Raw genomic sequence first — 21,781 nt, forward strand, 5'->3', positions numbered from 1 at the left:
CTTCAGTGAGCTTTTGAACCTCCTTTTCCATTTGGCCAATTCTGCTTTTCAATGCATTCTTCTTCTCACTGACTTTTTGTAGGTCTTTTACCATTTGGCCTAATCTGTTTTTAGAGGTGTTATTTTCTTCAGGTTTTATGTGTGTGTGTGTGTGTGTGTGTGTGTGTGTGTCCTTTACCAAGCTGTTGACTCATTTTTCTTGATTTTCTTTCATTGCTCTTATTTATCTCCCAATTTTCCCCTCTACCTGAGACCTACAAATATTTGTCTTATAGGCTTTGGATGTAGGAGCTTTGATTTTATTATCTTTTTTCTGAGTATGTGTTTTGATCTTCCTCATCACCATAGTAACTTTCTATTGTCAAAATTTCTTTTCTGTTGTTTGTACATTTTCCCAGACTATTACTTGACTTTTAACTCTGCTAAAGTAAGGCTCTGTTTCCAGGGTGGAGGGTGCATTCACTGAAGCTTCAGGGGCTTTGTGTGGATGTTTTCAGAGATATTTCTAGGGACCTGTAAATTTTCAGTTCTTCCAAAGTGGTATAATCTAAGGTATAATTACTACTCTCTTGACTTATGCTCTGGTGTATGAGTGACCACAAGCACTCTTTTCTGCCCTGGAACTGTGGAAAGGGTTTCCACTCCACTCTGGCCCACAAGTTCTGGTGAGCCAGTATCCTCCTCGCCCTGGGAATGCTCCCCAAGACTGCAATCTGGACCCAAGTATAGAGCAAGCAATAGATTCCTGCTTCAGTGCTAGCAAAGAACCCTTCTGATTTCCTTCTGATCAGTTGTTTGACCCCCTTACCATCTGTGGGCTTAGAGGTCCAGAGCTCTGTGTGCTGCTGCTGCTGATTCAGTGGCTCCCAAGGCCTACTCCTAGTTTAGTGGGGCAGGGGCTGTGCAGTCATTGCCTGCACTGGATTGTGCTCCTCTCTCACCCAGGTGTGACAGACCTTTCCTGCTGATCTTCTAAGTTGTCTTTGGCATCTGTCTGGAAACCACCACTGCTGCAACTGATTCAGTTGCCCCAGGCCTGCTCTGGTTTACGAGGGCACAATCTGTACTGGTGTGGCCTGCATTGGACTGAGCTCCACTCTCACCCTTGTGAAAAATATACTTTCTGCTGACTTTCTAAGTTGTCTTGGCTTGAAAAATTGTTTAATTCCATCTTTTTGTGGATTTTTCTTTTCTAGGATTTGTTTCAAATCACTATTTAAAGGCATTTTGAGGAGTTTAGGGAAGAGCTCAGGAATGTCCCTGCCTTTACTCTACCATCTTCCTTATTGATACCCATGAAATCTGGCCACAGTCATTAGTCATTTTAATGTTCTTTATGAATTGTCACTTTTGACAATCAAACTTTAAATTTATGAATAACATAATCAAATGAATCAACAGACTCCTCATCACAATTCTGCCTCTAATTTTTTTTCAACAGAATTTAATCCAATGTTTACCTTCTTTACAAAATTATTTATTAATTTGTTTAGGTAACATCACAGAGATCAACCTCAACTCCTTTAGGTCTAATGTGGGATGTTTTAGACAATCAAAATTACGCAAAGATGGCAAAAATTCCAATTACAGAACATATTCTTTTTCAGACCCGGCAGGGCCCTTAAATTTAAATACAGCTGTTCTTTGCTACACTTAAGTATATAACTCAGACAAAATATCAAGTTTTAAAAAATGGGAAATCAAGACAGGGAATTTCCCCCTTAAATAAATGGGTACTGTTTCCACTCAGACTGGGCTCAGTAGCAACATATAGGTCTAGTGAGGGCTCTCATCTACAATAACTTAACTTGAGGGTTACAGAGCTGTCAAGTTTTTACTGTGATTCCTTTGATCAGGGATTCCATATTAGACTTCTCTATGTGCCATCTCTTCCTTCTTCTTTGCTGACCCCTGAGTTATAGTCTACCTTTTTTTTAAAAAATTAAAATAAACAAAAGATACTCCAAATTGGATCCTTTGACCTTTTTTCTACATACTATTTTTGTGGAAGACATAAAGCTATGAGTGATAGCTAATATATATACGATGACAGAAAAAGGGTACAATAGTATAACCTCCTCCCTACACTTGAATGGTACATATCCCTTTATAGTTACTTACTCTGACAGAGCAGAGGGTGCTCCTATAAGAAATTATAGGTTGTTTAAGATCTCATTCCTGGTTAATTATGAATACCTCCCATTACAAACAGGATATGATTTTAACTCTTCAATGATTTTGACAGGAAAAGCATTGAGTAGTAGTCTACTTTATGTATAAATTAATTTTTCCAATGAAGAGATATCTTGAGTTGGGAGAGAATGTTATAGATGAAGATATTTCATAAGAGTTGGGAACTTTAAGATTGATTCCTGTGCTTAGAAATTTGGCTACCTTGAATAACATTACCATGTAGATGAATGATAACCTAAATAAAGGAAAAGGGAGCACAATCTAAGGGTCAGAAAGATTCTTTAGAGACCTTCCTTGATGGCATTCAGAAAGAAATGACAATCATCTATGAATAAAAATACCAGGTTTTCCATGAACCATACTTCTGGTGTATGATCATCTAGCTAAAGATGGCCTGTGGTTTCATGTTAGGGACTCTAGAGTGAGGTAATTAATCACTATTCTTTACACAATAGCTAACATTTATATAGCATTCCATGGTTTGCAAAGGCTCTGGAGTCTAGAGCAGTAGTGTCTAATTAAAATTTCTGAAAAAGAATTGCAAATTATTTTCACCTACATGTTCCACCAGGATACTAAAATATTACTTCCATCCTTACCCTCCTAAAGCTACCTCATAACCCTTCTTGGGTTACAGGCTATAGGTGCTGGTAAATGTTTAACAATTTTTATATGCACACATATATAAATACATATTTATAATTTTTATCATTTACTATATAAAATACAGTGGATATACATCTATAGCTATCTATATACGCATATACATAAACATAAATGTGCATCACTATATACATATATCTAGATATATACATACACACATATATACATGTATATATATATATATACATATATACACCTATACACATATATACATATATATATATACATCAATACACACATACTTATGCTCGTATGTGTGAGTGTGTGTGTGTGTGTGTGTGTGTGTGTGTGGAATGAAATTTACTAGTGTGTAAGAAATGTATGTGTATGAAATGATAGGGCCCAAGCTTTATCTATGTCCAGGTATCACAAATATTTAGTGAGCATGATGAAAATGGTATATATATGTATGTATACATATATATACACATATATGTGTATCTACAAACATATTTATATATTTGATATACTTTCAAGTTTAATCTGTATTATTAGCATTTTCTCCATCATTTTCTGATATTTGGACAATCCTCAGAATGGTAAATCAAACACTGGTTTTTAATATTAGCATATTTCTGAGTTGTAAATGCTTCCATTGAATTTTTTTTAATGGCTCTTTTAAAGCATGCACCAGCATACCCATTGAATAGAGTACATCTTCCCTATTCCCTATGATTACAACCACCAGGTTATGAGCTTCTAGGAATATGACAGACCCTTAGAACCCTTCTGGGTCTTTGCTTTCTGGCCAAAATCATCAAAGCCAATCTTACTGCTTAGCTAAGGGTTCATATGGGTCTCAGTCCTTGGAGAGGAGTGCAGAAAATATTTTCATGTCCACAGGTGGCCAGGAACAAGAAGTTGTCAATTGCCCGAATGCAGGCAGGTATATGGTGCAGTAGGAAAAGCACTTTGCTTGGAATCAGGAAGACTTATTTTCATGAGTTCAAATCTGGACCCAGGCACTTAATAGCTGTGTGACCCTGGGCAAATCACTTAGTCACATTTGCTTCAATTCTTCATGTACAAAATGAGAAGGAAATGGCAAACCACTCCGTTATCTTTGCCATGAAAATCCTAAATGGCACTACAAAGAGCTGAATGTGACTGAAACTATTGAGTAGCATTAACCCCAATCTACTGGTGCATTAACATGTATTTGCGGCTGAAAACATCATGTCTTGTTCTGACAGATTGCACTATTGCCCTAATCACCTGCTGGAGTCAGATGGAGTTAGTTCAGTAAACAAAGCTTCTACAGAAGTTGGAATGGACCATTAATCCTCCAACAACACTATGGTGAGTGGTATTGGTAGAGACGTCAGATAATAGAGAGCTATTATACAGTAGCTATTAATTAACTCATTCTAGAACCTCTGTCCTCTAACATCACAACCTTACTCTCCTTTACATTTGTGTGTGTGTGTGTGTGTGTATATATATATATATATATATATATATGTATACACATATATATACATATATGTATATGTGTATATATACATATATATATGTATATATATGTGTATACATATATATATATATATGTATATATATGTGTATACATATATATATATATATATATATATATATATATATATATATATATATATATTTAACCACTTCTCTTCCTTATACTAGTCAATCTACAACTAACTCTATTTACCCCCAAGGCACACCTTGACAATTGACTAGTGAAAGTGGATATGCATGAATGACCTACAAAGTACCTTCTTTTTCATCTGTTTCAACACAACAGGATTGGTGGGCATATAGCTTCTCTCAGGAATAATGTACGAATCATGCACAGTGCCATAATGTTTAAAAATCTGAAGCTGGGATCACAATACATAAAGCGGAATTTGTTCTCCTGATTCAACTCACTTAAACAAGGGAACTAGCTTAGATATCTGTCACGAGGGATAGTAATCATTTTCAATTTCATTATGCTCAAAAATTATCTGTGATACCTGGACTCAGGTAAATTGGAGCCCTTTAATTTCTACTAGTTAGAATTGGTACTACTAGGTTGCTTGGGATAGATTTTAGAATTTCTTGGGTTTTTAAAGCACCCAACATGAAGCTAGGAGATTTAGGCCATAAACTACCAAGTGGTTACAATTAGTCACTAGTAGCCAGGAATTACCTTGCATCCATGTTCTAGTTAGATCAAGTGTCAAACCAAATGAAAGACCCTCTAAATACAAGTGCTGAACTTTTGAAGTGGCTCAGCTCTATCTCTAGGCCCTTCTGGCAGCTAAAGTAAAAATAACCACAAATCCTACTCTACCTCCACATACATTTGCAAGTTTAACTAGATAATAAAGTTTAATTGTTTTCATTCCTTCAGGTTAATGTGTTTCTCTTTTTGGTATCTTTCGAAACCATTCCAAAATAGACTTTCTCTTCATCTTTTCCCTGCTTCTATTCCTAATCTCATTTATTACACCACAGTTATCTCCGTAAACTGTGTTTGAAGAAGGACAAGCTAGATACTTGGGTGAATGCAACAGCCATGGACTAAATCAAAACCTAGAAAGACCAGGATAACTCCTTCATATGGAGGTATGGGTCAACTCAATGATTTGATTTCCACAGGCTTTCATTTGTCATGCCAATGGCAGGGAGAGTAGGTACCTCAGTGCTCTCTTTCCCCTGAAACCTCAATAAGATCACCAAAGTCTCAGCTGAAAACAGAGAAAAAGGACATAGGGAAACTCACTGAGTCTCTGTGTCCACAAAGTTACTTTTTGTTTGTTTGTTTCTTTCCTGCTGTCTCTTGTGGCGAAATGTAGAGACTCCTCAGCTTGCCGAAGAGATCAGATGTACTTCTAAAACATCCTATATGACAAAATGATGGGTGAATATTTATTTACTTATTGTCAGCCTTATGATTTCTTTTCCATTTTCCAACATCTTGAAAAATTACTAATATTTGTCTGTAATTACATCTGCATTTTTCTTCTGTTCTACATTATAATTGGGAAGGGAATAAGCTTTTATATAGTGCTTCTTATGGTTTAGTCCTTGTACTAAGCATTTTACAGTTATTACCTCATTTGATTCTCACAACAACCTGTAAACAAGGTGTTTTTACTATCTCCATTTTGCAATTGAAGAAATCGAGGTAAACAAAAGCTAAGTTTCTTGTCTCAGATCACGCAGTTAGTGAATGTTTGAAGCCAGATTTGAATTCAAGTTGTCCTGACTCTAAGATCAGTACTCTACACATATCATATCATTAGCTGCCATTATTTACGTGGACCTGCATTTATTTAAAGCAACTAAGTGTTGCTTTGTTGTCTCCTCACATACCCATTCCTTCATTTTACCTGTCAATGTTTATTCTTCCTTTTCATTTTAGTGATCATCATCCAAAATAGAGACGTTTAAAGCAAAAAACAAAAAACAAAAACAAAAGCAAAACACACAAACAAAAAACGTTGAATAACTTTGCTTCTCTTTGTCATCTCTTAAAAACTGTATGATATATTGCCAGTAACGATTCACTGAGGTGGCTAGAGGGGAATGAGAGGAAATGACTATGAAGTAAATCAAAAAGCTCCTCCTAATTAAAATATACACTGGAATATTTTCTTCCTTCTTTTACTTTCTTCTGGGGTCATTGTTGTGTGTGGCTTATTCATTACACCAGAGAATAGTGAAAGGGGAATGAAGAATTTAATGTTAAGGTTAGGAATTCAGGTGGCAATGATCTTTGCGGCTTCTTCCCATTCTGAAATTAAATATTTTAGAAAATATTTTTTTCAGCAGAAGACAAATGAAATACAGTAGGACAATATGAATAGGATCTTTTAACAGATTTACAGAATGGGCCACCACTATGTTGACAAATATTTCCTGGAGACTAAAAAGCAACAGGATATCTAGTCACTTTGAACATAGGCCACTTCACTGACAAGCTTAACTTTAAATTCCAATTAATCACCTTCACAGTGCTCAATACTTTCTCCTAAATCACATATCCCAGGAACCTCCTCAGAAATTATTATGTTAACCACTTTCTGAAGGTTTCCATTTTTTTCCACCAGAATATCTATATTTCAAGGGATATCAGAAATAAACAAATTCATTTTATATTATTTTTAAATGTATGTATGTATGTATATATGTATTCTTTTACTAAGGGCTTAGAAAACTCTCAGACATTTAGCAGGGAAGAACAAGCAGAAATGATTTAAGTACTGAGTGCCCAACTCTACAGGGTACAATAATTTATACCTAAAAAAGAAAAGGAGTAGTAATAGAGACTTGGTCTTGAAACAAGACCTGGCAGTGTGACTCTGGAAAAGTCATTTAGTCTCTTGGTCCCAAAGGAAAATCTTCAAACTATTAAGTTGCAGAGAATGTGCCAATAGGAATTGGTATGAGGACATTCTTTTTCTTAAAGTTTCATATGTCTATGAACCTATAGGTCCAGTCTCTTTCTGTCTGTCTATCTATCTATCTATCTAAAACATTTGTTTGCAGCAGAATCCAGTAGCATATACACATTTGCTCAGCGAGATGCAAAAATAGGGACATAGAGACAGAAGGCATGAGTAAGAAATAGGAAAAGAAAAGTAAAAGCCAAACAGCAGTAAGACTAGGGATGTCAAGAGATGAATGGGTTGAAGTTGCTGTCACTGTTCTGTGAACTCTTCCATGTAAGCAGAGGTTTAAGGCACCAAAAAAGAGAAAAAAATAGCAGACAAAAGCAACTTACAACATCTCTCCCCCAACAAAGGACTAAATATCTAGGAGTGCTGCTGTCAAAACAGCCTGATTCTACTTCTACTGCTGGTTCTTTCCATGATTTGGGCCCATTGAGATGGGACAGATTCTCCATTCAAAATATTGCTTTGACAACGCAGCCAAGAATCCTTGATGCCCTAGTGCTATCAGGCCCAAGTGAAAGAGAGGTGGTGAAACTGCCACTGAGCTATCGGTTTTCTGCTCTATCTCTATTATAAAGAATGAAAGAGAAGATGAAAGAAGACAGAGTGTATTCCCTAATCATTTTTGGAAAACACTAATTACTATAATTCCACATTTCATATTATAATCTTTGACACCTCATACTCCACCTAGGCTTTAAAAAAATATATTATTCTTGGAAGCAACACCTCTAGAAACCAATCCTTCTTATTAATGAAGCACAACAGCAGGAAATGTTGATTCACAGGGACTATCAATTATACAGGAAAGCATGTTGCCAAGGAATAGCAGCTTATCATGATGAGACTACTTAGATTGTGTCTATAGGAATACATTATGTAGAAATATGGACAATTACAGTGGGATCAACATGATCACTGAGGTATATGTAAATCCAGAGAGAAAATATGAGCCACTTAGCACTATCGAATTTTAGAGCCAGATGAAAGCTGAGATAAATTAGTCAAGTCTCTTTATTTCACAGATGGAGAAATAATATTATTAACCAACATTTATACAATACTATAAAGCTTGTAGAGTATTTTTACATATATTTTCTTACTTGAACCTTACAACAACACTATTATATGTATATACATACACATACACACATGTATGCATATGTATACATGTATATATTTTTTACGCGTGTATATACATACATATATACATATATGTGTGCATGTATATGTGTGTGTATATATATATATATATATATATATATATATATATATATATATTTCCTATTTTACAAAAGAGGAAAGGGAGGTTCAGACAAGATAATTGAGAGGATCTTCTTCTCCAAGCTAATATGAGGTGGGATTTGAAAAGAAGACCTTCTGACTCACAATCCATTACTCTGTCCACTGTGCTAGGGTGCCTCAAGAAAACTGAAAGCTAGAGCAGTAAATTGATTTACCTGTGGTCACATAATAAAGTAGGGACAGAGCAGGGGTGAGAATTCAAAACTCTGTAGTCAGGAAACTATTCAGTTATTATAACTATAGCTCACCTGTACAGAGTAATTTACTCACATTTATATTGAGAGATAGAACTGGAATAATTACCTTAATCTTACTGTAGATAAAATTGAGTCTCAGTTAAATTAAGTGATACCCCAATGGTTACATAGCTAGTAAATGGCATAGAGATGACTTGAAATTAAAGCATTTTTGAACTCCTAAGGACAGTCTATTAACTTTAAATTGTTCACCCATATTTTTTCTGCTTATCTCAGATATTGAGTATGCTTTTGGACACCAGTTTAAAAATTGAATCATTACCTTATACTTACAAAGAATTTTTTTTTATCCTTCATATGGTCACCTCAATAAATGCTTGTTGACTGAGAGACATTAGGCAATATAAATAGATATGGTTGAGAAATAGATAACATGCAGTAATAATAAAGCATATCTGATATCTGCATAAACCCATATTACATAGTACAGAGTGGAAAGGAGTAGTTATCTTTTTTTGTTCTATTTCCTAGCAAAGGTAATTCCTTTTGTTTCATTGTTTTCAGTGACCTGAATTAATTACAAATTTGTCTTTACAAATTTATATTTTTTCCTTAAGTGAGAATTTCAAATAAGCACATTATTTGATATTCTCTCATGTCAATATTCTCTCATGTTGACATGAGAGAGCACACACACACACACACACACACCACACACATTCACAAAACCTGTTTTCTGCTTTTAAATGATTTTGTATTCCTTGCAATAAGTACAGTACCCACCATATAGCAAATACCTAATAAATTCTTGTTAGATTGGATTTTCTTACATCATTTTGTTAAAAGGCATCATTTGAAGACTTCTAGATTCTTTTCAAGTCTAAGCTAATTTCTTTTTATCGTAATCACTGAAGCTTAGCATAAATTCAAAAATACTTCAGGCCAGTGATCTAGTCTAATATGTCTTTGTTTCTTCTCTATTGCCTAACAGATGGGAGGGCTAGATTGCACATTGGATAGCATGCTGAGCCTAAAGTTGGGAAGACTCCTTTTTCTGAGTTCTAATCTGGCCTCAGATACTAACTGTGTGACCCTGGGCAACTCACTTAACATCGTTTGTCTCAGTTTCCTCATCTCCTCAGTTGTGAAATGAGTTGGAGAAGCAAAAGGCAAACCACTCCAGTAATTTTGCTACAAAAACAAACAAACAAACAAACAAAAGCAAATGGGGTCATGAAGAGTCAGACTTGCCTGAAAAGTGACTGAAAATAACAAATTGCCTAATAAAGTGTTTTTTTTTTGGATAGCAAGCATTTATTAACTATTCATTGTATGCATCATCTCAACTCACTGACACTGGTTAATTCACTTTCAGTGAATACTTAACGCATTTTAATTATGTTATCTATCTTGAACAGAGTTTAAATATACAAGCTAACTTTTACAGATTGAATTATGTTTTAATTTAAAAACAACATTAAAAAGCAATAGACAGTGTAAGAAAACCTGGCTTTTCATTATAAATCACCTAAGCTTATTCCTAGATCTTGAAAATCATTTGATTACTTTGGTTATTTTTTTGATTACTTGGTTACTTTTCTTCATAGGAAGGACTCATTTCTATAGACTCAAAAGTAATTTTAGCAGAAGAAATAAAAAGAGGAGGCACAAGTATAAGATGCTTATTCATATGCAAGATTGACTTTGATTTAATGCTTCTTTGCTTCCCTTGTACTTGTGCAGTGCTCTTTAACTTCTTTCTACACTAAATGCACAGGTCAAAGCCATATAAACTAATGAGCATATCAGAAAGAGTATTTGAGACAAAATGAATCAAACAAATTTTTTAAAGGTAATCTTACCCTTGAATTAAACTATGGTGATATGGAAATGAAAACTTCCTGCTGTTGTGGCTTGCACATTTAAAAAATAAATAAATAGAGTGAAGGATGAATTCATTTACTGTGTTCATGTCTGTTTTTAAGATCATGGTATTATGGATTTAGGGCTGGAAAAGAACACAGAGATCATGTAGTCCATAGGCTCCCTACACTGTTGGGGGTCACTGGAATGATCTGGGGCAGTTGTAACTTTGGGTGCAATTGGGGAGCATTGAATAAAAATAAAAGGACAAAGCATAAGGAGAGAAGAGAAAATGTTTATACATGTTTCCTCCATTGTATAACAGAATTAAAGTCATAGTGATTACATTATTTAAATGTAAGTTATTACCCATTAGAGGTCAAGTCTGCTGACAGGTCTTAACAAGCAAGTGTTGGCAGGTGAGCCTGGTGTGCATTGTCAGGAAGTCCAGCATGCATCAGCAGGAATATATACATGTGATGACTTGTTTACAATATGGTACTATATGGTTACATGATGCCATATTATGTCATCAAAATTTCAATGCAGGAAAAACCCCACAAATTTGGAAATAAATTATTAAATTTAAGGTGTGTCATTTCAAACACATATATATATTTATATACATATATATTTGAAATTACACGTCATATATGTATATATTTTAAATGACTCAAATTTTAAAAAATGTTAAAGAAAGTAGATTTCCATGGGGTGTGTTTAGTAATTTTTTTAAAGGGGGTGGTGGTAGGCCAAATAAGTTTGAGAACCTTTGATCTAGTCCAACACCTTTATTTTACAGATACTGAAATTGAGGCTCAGACAGATTAAAGGACTTGTCAAAAGTTACACTAGTAGAAAGTGGCAGAACCTAGATTGGAACCTGTATCCCCTGGCTTCAAAGTCAGGACTCTTTTAACTATACCATGCTGCCAGGAAGACATGGGTCACAAGGCATTCTATGGGGTCTAAAGGAATCAGAGAGAATAATTTTAAGTAGCGATAACAGCATGAGATTGGGGGCTCTGGGAAATCAGCAGACAACACACATGTCTGGAGGGTATGCATGGGTAGAAGGAACAGAATCAAAGAATTAGCACCCCCCTAAAAAGAAGAGATGTTACCAAAAAAAAGCTTCCTCTACTTCATAACTTTGCTTAGGTCAGCAATGAAAATGACATTCTTTCATTAATAGTCCTTGTTGCTGCTGTCATAGATAGAATGGTAGGGAGGATATTAAAACAAGTAAAAATAACAACAAATCATTTCCAGGACCTTGTTTTTAATGTTTCTAAGCTTGCAATAGATTTACAAATTGAGTTGTATTTAAATATTTTATAACCATTATAGCATTTGACTTTCTGTTTTATAAATATTCTGTATCTGTGTATGTATGTTTGTATGTATGTATTATATAATCAATTTTTTCATCTACTTTTCTCTACAATATTTTCTTTCTCTTTCTTTTCCCCACAGACCTCCTCCATTTCTTTGTCCTATTTCATGGTAACATTTAATGCTGTGATAAGTAAGGGATCAAATTAATGATCTTCTAATAAAGTATACTTTGTCCGTCCCCCATTACAGACTAAAAGCTATTCACTTCTCCCCATTTGGTGTGATTTTTATTCCTGTACTCCTATAAATACTCGCATAGAGAACTACCCAATACACGAGCATAGGACAGAGAAAATCTTCTTCTATATCTTTTAACATCTTTTGTAAATAAGGCAAACATTTCAGCTGACCCTAAATAAACTCTAGCTTCTGACACTTGGCTGATACATACAATATCCTTGACCAATATTTGGTTAAATATTTTTTTTGAATTAATTAAAGGATGATGAATGATTCTATGTCTGGTATTACCAAGCTAATGAATATGACCTGAAGTGTGCAGTTACCTAAAGACAACAGGCATAGACTGTCTTTTGATGTCACTGGGTCTTTATGAATCATATTAGCTTTGGAGAGAAAAAAACGCATTGCTCTGCATACTAGTATGAAAATAAATCCTTCCTCCATTAAGATGAAGCTTTTAGAAGCAAATATTACCAAGGAAGCACAACCTAGAATTAACATTTGCTTTTATCTGCACAAGGTCATTGCTAAGGAAATATTTCCTTGATCACTTTAAATGAAAAAAATGTTGAAGCTTCTTTGTGGCTCACTGAATATTTTATCTACAAAATGCTAATAAACTGTTTAAACCCACTAAAATGGCTTATTTCAACAATATATCTTAATAACAGAACTACTGTAAGTCAACATTGATATTTCTCTCTGAGGTGCTACTGTATTTTGCCATCGTTGACATTATTTTAGAGTACCTGAGAGTGCTTATTTAAATTCTGAAAACAACTTGAATCTTTCTTTCCTGTCTGAAGCTTTTCATTGCACAGAATTGACTATTACTTAACTAATGGACAGGTTAGTCAAAGTTGTGAAATAAAGCTTTCATTTTCTTTTTACAGACTGGCCAAGATCTCTCTCCACTCCTTGTTTGAATAGGGTTTTAGTCTCTTCTCACTTTCTCCTATCCCATGATCTAGATCCTAAGGGGTTTCGTGTTTCCCCAGCTAGATAAATCAGGTGGAAATTCTAGCTACTACAAATATGAATGCAGGCAAGTAAGAATTTACGAGCATGAACCACTTGCAATTTATTCTTTTTTTAGTCCTGAAATTTTTTTTTTATATTTAAATGGTAAAAATACTAGTACCACAGACAGGTTAAAATCTGGTGTGTCATCACAGGATGCAGATTTTCCTGTCTCTGCACTCACTTTCTTAATATTGACCTCATCCACCATCCTAGCTTGTAGCATAATCATTTATATTACTTATATCTAATACGTTACCTCCAAGTTAAATAAAAGTACCTGAGGTCCCTAAATATTGAATACTTATGTCTCTTCTTAACATACCAAACTGCTGCTCTCTATGAAAGGAACCATCTCAAATTATGGCCAGCAAGTTAGGATGGCATTATGAGCTTCAGGAGTATATTGCATGGATATTCCTGAAACACTGCAGAATAATACAGAGGATGAATACAAAGAGCCAGTGGCCAGGATAGGCAGATATTCTCAGACAATGTTATTTCTTCTTGTGAATCAGTTTCTGGTTTGTTTTTTTTTTAGGGAATGTCAGAATTATGCTAATGGCTGTTTTTAAATTGTATTTGCAAACTGCGTCATCTTGACCTGAGAGAATGAAGTGTAATTGAATTGCAGTATAATCTTACTGAAAAGTCCCCAGAATCTGAACCCTCAGTGTAGCAAAAAGCTGTTATAAGGCAGAAAAAAAAACAATACTGAGGAAAAAATAATAATTAAGAAATTTAACCTAGCCATACTATCTAGTATTATTTCCCCACTTCTGCAGAAAACCTAGATGCCACAGGGGATTTCACATTGGACTTAAAATCAAGACTATCTTCATTGAAATCCTGTCTCAGACTCTCACTGGTTGTGGGGCTATGGGCAAATTAGTTGATCTTTCTCAGTATCAGTTTGGTGATTTATAAAAATAAATGAATGGATTTTATGGACTCTAAGATCACTTCAAGCTTTAAATCTGTGATCCTGTGATTTTTGTTGGATTTAATTACCCAAAATCACTTAATTTCCTTCTCTGATCAACTAAACACAAAAGCCATTGTGCTATGTCTGCTCAATGGCTAGCAAATCCTAACCTTGTGATCCTCTACTCCTTGAGATTCAGTATCTACTTCTTCAAAGCAAAACTTCATTTCATTTGCTGCTTTTTTTGCCAATATATTCCTTCAGCCCAGTATGTTCTCATTCTGGTCCCTGTTCACTTTTACCTTAACTTGTAACCTTTGGAACCCCATTTTATTTAAGACAAACTCACTTTTTTAAAAGAAGTCTTTCTCTCTAACTCTTTTCATCCCCTTACACTCAATGAAAGCTGGCTTTCTCTATATAACATGGAAGTGCTGGCCATATTATCTAGGGTTTGTTGATCTTTCTCCCATGAACCCTTACAAATTGAGGCCAGGAGGCAAATCGGACATATTCTATATAATTCACTGCCACTTCCAGGCCCTCCCTCTGCCATCCTATCTTCTCCTTTTTAGCTTCACCAAATCTGTCTGAAACACCTTTCTGTATCCTTGTTGAGGTCATATACTGGCCTTTCTATCTCAAAAGGCTTTGGACCTGGTTGACATTTTCCATTTCTACTTCAACCCCTGGCCTTATACCTTGAAAACTGCATTATTCATGCTGCTACACTGTCAAGCACCTTTATATCTAAATTCAAATTCCTTAACTCCCATGACCTATCTCTCATTCTAATGTCTATCTATCTTTTTATCTATCTATCTATCTATCTATCTATCTATCTATCTATCTGTCTGTCTGTCTGCCTATCCCCTAGGAATAATCATTACAAAAAATTATACCGTTTCCAAAATCTTGATTTCTATAAATCATCCCTTTCCAGATCAAAATCTCCTGTTCTTGCATATATTCCTCTTCCTAACATTAATCTTAGAGGTGGAGTCAAGATGACAGAGAAAAGGCAGGAAGTTGCCTGAGCTCTCTTCAGCTTTCCTCAGAAACAACATTAAATCAAGCCTCTAAGCAGATTCTGAAGTGAAAGATGGAATGATAGAATTTTTTAGCTTAAGATAACTTAGAACAACTTCAGGAAAGGTCAGTCTCACTTGGGTAAAGGGCAGCATAGCCCAGTGCGGGTGACTTCCGAGAAAACCAGCAGGAGGCTCTTAGCCACAGCACAGATAAGCAATTGGGGCCCCTCCATCCTGGTACAGCAGGCCAGCTATGAGGGCTCTAGCTTCATGGAACCCTAGCACAATAGGTGCCACTAGGCCGAGCCACCCCATTTATGTTGACAAGCCACCAGACTCTGAGGCCATGCACTGCAAAAAAAAAACAGTGACTAAAAGCCTGGCTCCAGCACAGGACCAGAAGTCAACTTTAAAAGTCATGAAATAGATTAAGAATTAGCAAAAGAAACAAACAAACAAACAAAGAAAACAGAAAAGAGCCCTGACCATAGAAAGGTACTATGGTGGCAGGAAAGATCACAATACAAATTCAGAAAAGAGCAACAAGGTCAAAATGCCAACATGGAAAGCCTCAAAGGGGATTATGAATTGGTCTCAAATCCAAGAAACCTTCTTGGAAGAGCTAAAATTTTTTTTTTTTTAAATCAAACAAGATAGGTAGAAGAAAATTTGGGAAAAGAAATGAGAGCAATACAAGAACAAGTCAATACTTTTGAAAGGGAAGGACAAAAAAAATGACTTGAAGAAAACAATTCTTTGGGGGCAGCTAGGTGGTGCACTGGATAGAGCACCAGCCCTGGAGTCAGGAGATCCTGAGTTCAAATTCAGCCTCAGACACTTAACACTTACTAGCTATTGTGACCTTGGGGAAGTCACTTAACCCCATTGCCTAGCCAAAAAAAAAATTCTTAAAATATAAAATTGGTCAAATAGGGAAAAAAATCTACTTAAGAAAACAACTCCTTAAAAAGTGGAATTGGCCAAATGGAAAAGGAGTTACAAAAGGTAATTGGAGAAGGTAATTTCTTAAAAATTATAATTAGGCAAGTGGAAGCTAATGAATCTATTAGATATCAAGAATCAGTCAGGCAAAACCAAAAGAATGACAAAAAAAAAGAAGTACATGAAAAATACCTCTTTAGAAAAGAAAATCAACTGACCTATAAAATAGATGCAAAAGAGATAATTTAAGAACTATTGAATCACCTGAAGAACATGATCCAAAAAAAAGAAAAAAAGTCCTGGACAGTATCTTTTAAGAAATTATCAAGGAAGACTACCCTTAAGTCCAAGAACCAGAGGGTAAAAGAATCATCGAAAGAACCTGCTGATCAGCTCCTGAAAGAGATCACAAAATAAATACTCTAAGGAATATTGTAGTCAAATTCCAAAATTATCAGATCAAGGAGAAAATACTACCAGCAGTCAGAAGGAAACAATGCAAATATCAAGGAGCCATAGTCAGGATGGCACAGGACTTAGCAGCTTTCACATTAAAGGATTTGAGGTCTTGGAATATGATATTCTAGAAAGCAAAGGAGCTTGGACTACAACCTAAAACCTCATACCAAGCAAAATTGAGCAAAATCATTTTTATATTGTTTTTTAAATTTATTTTTGGTTTTCAACATTCATTTCCACAAGATTTTGAGTTCCAAATTTTCTCCCCATCTCTGCCCACCCAATAGCCCATGACAGCATGCATTTTGATTGCACCTTACCCCAGTCTGCCCTCTATTCTTTTACTCCCACCTTCCATTATCTCCTTCCCCTTCTATTTCCCTGTAGGGTAAGATTGATTTCCATCCCCCATCATCTCTATATCTTATTTCACAGTTACATGTAAAAACAATTTTCAACATTCATTTTGTATATATGTATATGTATATAAATTTCCTCCAATTATCCCAAAAATGAGAAAGACTCATGAGTTACAAATATTCTCTTTCCATGTAGGAATGCAAACAGTTCAACTTTAATAAATCTCTTATGATTTCTCTTTCCTGTTTACCTTTTCATGCATCTCTTGAGTCTTGTATTTGAAATTGAATTTTTCTATTCAGCTCTGATCTTTTCATTAAGTATGCCTTAAATTCTTTGTCATTGAATGCAAATTTTACTCCCTCATTGATTAAACTCAGTTTTGCTGGGTAGGTGATTCTTGGTTATAATCCTGGCTCCTTTGACCTCTAGAATATGTTCCAAGCCCCTCCATCCCTTAATGTAGAAACGGCCAGATCTTCTGTTATCCTAATTGTGCTTCTACAATACTTGAATTATTTATTTCTGGCTTCTTGCAGTATTTTCTCCTTTGTAAGGGGTACCAATTCTAATCTCACACGAAGTAAAAGTAAAAATAGACTTAATTAAAAGAAACAGGGAAGAAAATTATATCTTGCTAAAAAGGTATCATATGCAATAAAGTAATACTGACATTAAACATATAAGCACTAAGTGGTGTAGGATCCAAATTCTTAGAGAGAATTTAAGTGAGTTACAGGAAGAAATAGACAGAAAAACTTTACTAGTCAAGCACCTCAACCTCCCCCTCTGAGAACTAGATAAAACTTTTTTTTACATGTATAATCATATTAAACATATTTCCACATTAGTCATTTTGTGAAAGAAGAATCAGAACAAAAGGGGAAAAAAATCATGAGAAAGAAAAAAAAAGAAAATAATATGTTCGATCTATATTCAGATTCCATTGTTTATTTCTCTGGATGTGTATAACATTTTCCATCATGAGTGGTTTGGAATTGTCTTAGATCATTGTATTGCTGAAAAGAATTAAGGCAGTCAAAGTTGGTCATCGCACAATGTTGCTGTTGTTGTTTACCACATTTTTATGGTTCTGCTCACTCCACTCAGCATTAGTTCTTGTAAGATTTTCCAGGTTCCCTATCCACTTCCTGAAATCTGCTTGTTCATCATTTCTTATAACACAATAGCATTCCATTATAATCATATGACACAGTTTTTTCAACCATTCCCCAATTGATGGGCATCCCTTTAATTTACAATTCTTGGCCACCACTAAAAGAGTGGCTAGAAATATTTTTTCTACATATAGGTCCTTTTCCCTGTTTTATAATCTCTTTACATACAGACTGAGTAATGATACTGCTGAATCAAAGGGTATGCACAGTTTTATAGCCCTTTGGGCATAAGAACCAGATAAATCTAACCACAAAATAAACAAGAAAGAATTTAAGGAGATGAACACAAGTTTAGAAACATTAGATATGGTAGACCTCTGGAGGAAATTGAATGGGTATAAAAAGGAACATACATTTTTCTCAATAGTACATGGCATATATATATATATATATGTATATATGTATATATATATACATACATATATATATATGTATGTATATATATATACATAAATTGATCATGTTTTAGGTCACAAAAGACCTCACAATCCAAAGCAGAAAGGCAGAAATATTAAATTCATCCTTTTTTGATCATAATGCAATAAAAATGACATATGTAATAAAGAGCTATGGAAAGACAGATTAAAAAATTAATTGGAAACTAAATAATTGAGTCCTAAAGAATGAGTGGGTCAAGCAACAAATAATAAAAAAAAGAAATAATTTCATCAAAGAGAGTGATAGTAGTGAGACAACAAATTAAAACTAAGGTGATGCAACAAAAACAATTCTAAGGGGAAATTTTATATCTCTAAATGCTTACATAAAGAAAAATAGAAAAAGAAAAGTTAGATGAACTAAAAAAAACCCTAGGAAAAAAAAACAAAATAAAAACCCCCAATTATATCCCAAGTTAAATGTTCTGAAAATCAAAGGAGAGATTAATAAAATTGAAAGAAAACTAGAGTACTAAAAAATAAAATCAAGATCTGGTTATGTTAAAAAAAAACACAATAAAATAGATAAACCTCTGATTTATTTGATTAAAAAAAGAGAACTAAATTATAGTATCAAACATAAAAAGGCTGAATTCACCAGCAATGAAGAGAAAATTAAAACAATAATTAGGAGCTATTTTTCCCAAATGCATGTTAATAAATCTGTCAATCTAAATGAAATGCATGAGTTACAAACACTCACACACATACACACACACATATGTGTGTGTGTGTGTGTGTATGTGTGTGTGTAAGTATGTATATTCCAGATTAACAGAACGGGAAATAAAATACTTAACCCATTTTAGAAAAAGAAATTGAACAAGCCATCAATGAACTCCCTAAGAAAAAATCACCAGGGCCAGATGGATTTACAAGTAATTTCAACCAAACATTTAAAGGCAATTAATTCCAACATTATACATACTATTTAGAAAAATAAGTGAAGAAGGAGTTCTACCAAATTCTTTTCATGATACAAGTGTGATGCTGATACCTAAACCAGGAAGAGCCAAACATAGAAAGAAAATTATAGAGCCATTTCCCCAATGAATATTAATGCAAAAATGTTAAATAAAATATTAGGAAAGAGATTACAGCAATTTAACATGAGTATAATTCAACATGACCAGTTCAGATTTGTATAAGGAATTCAGGATTGGTTAAATATTAGGAAAACTGTCTATGACCATATCAGCATCAAAACTAACATAAATCATGTGATTATCTCGTTAGATGAAGAAAAAGCTTTTGACAAAATGCAGTACTCATTTTAGTATTAAAAACACTAGGCATCATAGGAATAAATGGAGTTTTCCCTAAAGTCATAAGTAGCATCTATCTAAAACCAGCAGTAAGCATTATATGTAATGGGGAAAAACTATAAGCATTTCCAGTAAGATCAGGAGTGAAATAAGGTTACCCATTATCTCCACTATTTTTCAGTATTATAGTGGAAATGTTAGCTTTAGCAATAAGAGAAGAAAAATAAATTGGAGGAATTAGAAGAGTCAATGAGAAAAAACAAAAAATGAAAAAACAAAACTATCCCTCTTTGCAGATGATATGAGGTGATGGTATGCTTAGAGAATCCTAGAGAATTAACTGAAAAAATTACTTGAAATAATTAACAGCTTTTGCAAAGTTGTAGGATATAAGACAAATCCCCACAAATCATCAGCATTTCTATGTATTACCAACAAAGCCAAGCAGCAGGAAATAGAAAAAGAAATTCTATTTAAAATAACTGTAGACAACATAAAATATTTGGGAGTCTACCTGTCAAGACAATACCAGTAACTATATGAACACAATTACAAAACATTTCTCACATAAATAAAGTCATATCTAATCAATTGGAAAAATATCAATTGCTTGTGGGTAGACTGGGCTAATATAATAAAAATGACACTTCCATCAAAATTAGTTTACTTATTCGTTCTATACCAAGGATGATACCATAAAGAAATTAGAGGAGCAAGAACTAGTTTATCTGTAAGATCTATGGGAAAGGGAAGATTTCATGACCAAACAATAGATAGGAAATAATTTGAAATCAAAATAGATAATTTTGATTAAATTAAATTTTAAAAAAGGATTTTTTGTTTTGCACAAACAAAACCAATGCAACAGCAGAAAGCTGAAAAACAATCTTGATAACAGGTATTTCTGAGAAAGGTCTCATTTCTCAAATATATTGAGAATTGAGTCAAATTTATAAGAACACAAGTCATTCCCCAAATGATAAATGGTCAAATGAAATGAACAGGCACTTTCAGATGAAGAATTTAAAGCTATCTATAGTCTTACGAAAAGTTGCTCTAAATTAACATTGATTAGAGAAATGCAAATTAAAACAACTCTGAGCTACCATGTCACACCTATCACATAATACATTATTGGCAGAGTTGTGAATTGATCCAACCATTATGGAGAACAATTTGGAACTAGGCCCAAAGTGCTATAGAACTGTGCATATGTTTTGATTCAGCAATACTACCACTCAGTCTATATCCCAAGGAGATCATAAAAAAGGGAAAATGACCACATGCACAAAAATATTTATAGCAGCTCTTTTTTTGTGGTGGCAAAGAATTAGAAATTGAGGGAATGCCCATCAATTGGGGAATGGCTGAACAAGTTGTGGCATGTGAATGTAATGGAATACTATTTTATTATTAAAAAATGATGAGCAGGCAGATTTCAGAAAAAAACCTGGAAGGACTTACACAAACTGAAGTAGAGTGAAATGAGCAGAACCAGAACATTGTACACAGTAATAGCAACACTGTGCAATGATCAATTATGACAGACTTAGATCTTCTTAGCAATACAGCAATTCAAGACAATTCCAAAAGACTCATGATGAAAAGTGCTATCCACTAATTTTGATTACATTAAATTGAAAAGGTTTTGCACAAACAAAGCCAATGCAACTAAGATTAGAAGGAAGGTAGAAAATTGGGAAAGAAGTTTTACAACCAGTCTTTCTGATAAAGGCCTCATTTCTAAGATATATAGAGAATTAAGTCAAATTTATAAGAACACAAGCCATTCCCCAATTGATAAATGGTCAAAGGATATGAACAGGCAGTTCTCAGATGAAGAAATCAAAGCCATCTATAGTCATATGAAAAAATGCTCTACATCATTATTGATTAGAGAAATGCAAATCAAAACAAATCTGAGGTACCACATCACACCTGTCAGATTGGCCAACATGACAAAAC

Source organism: Phascolarctos cinereus, unplaced genomic scaffold, assembly GCF_003287225.1.
Source record: "Phascolarctos cinereus isolate Bilbo 61053 unplaced genomic scaffold, phaCin_HiC Scaffold_4;HRSCAF=312, whole genome shotgun sequence".
Lineage (NCBI taxonomy): Eukaryota > Metazoa > Chordata > Mammalia > Diprotodontia > Phascolarctidae > Phascolarctos > Phascolarctos cinereus.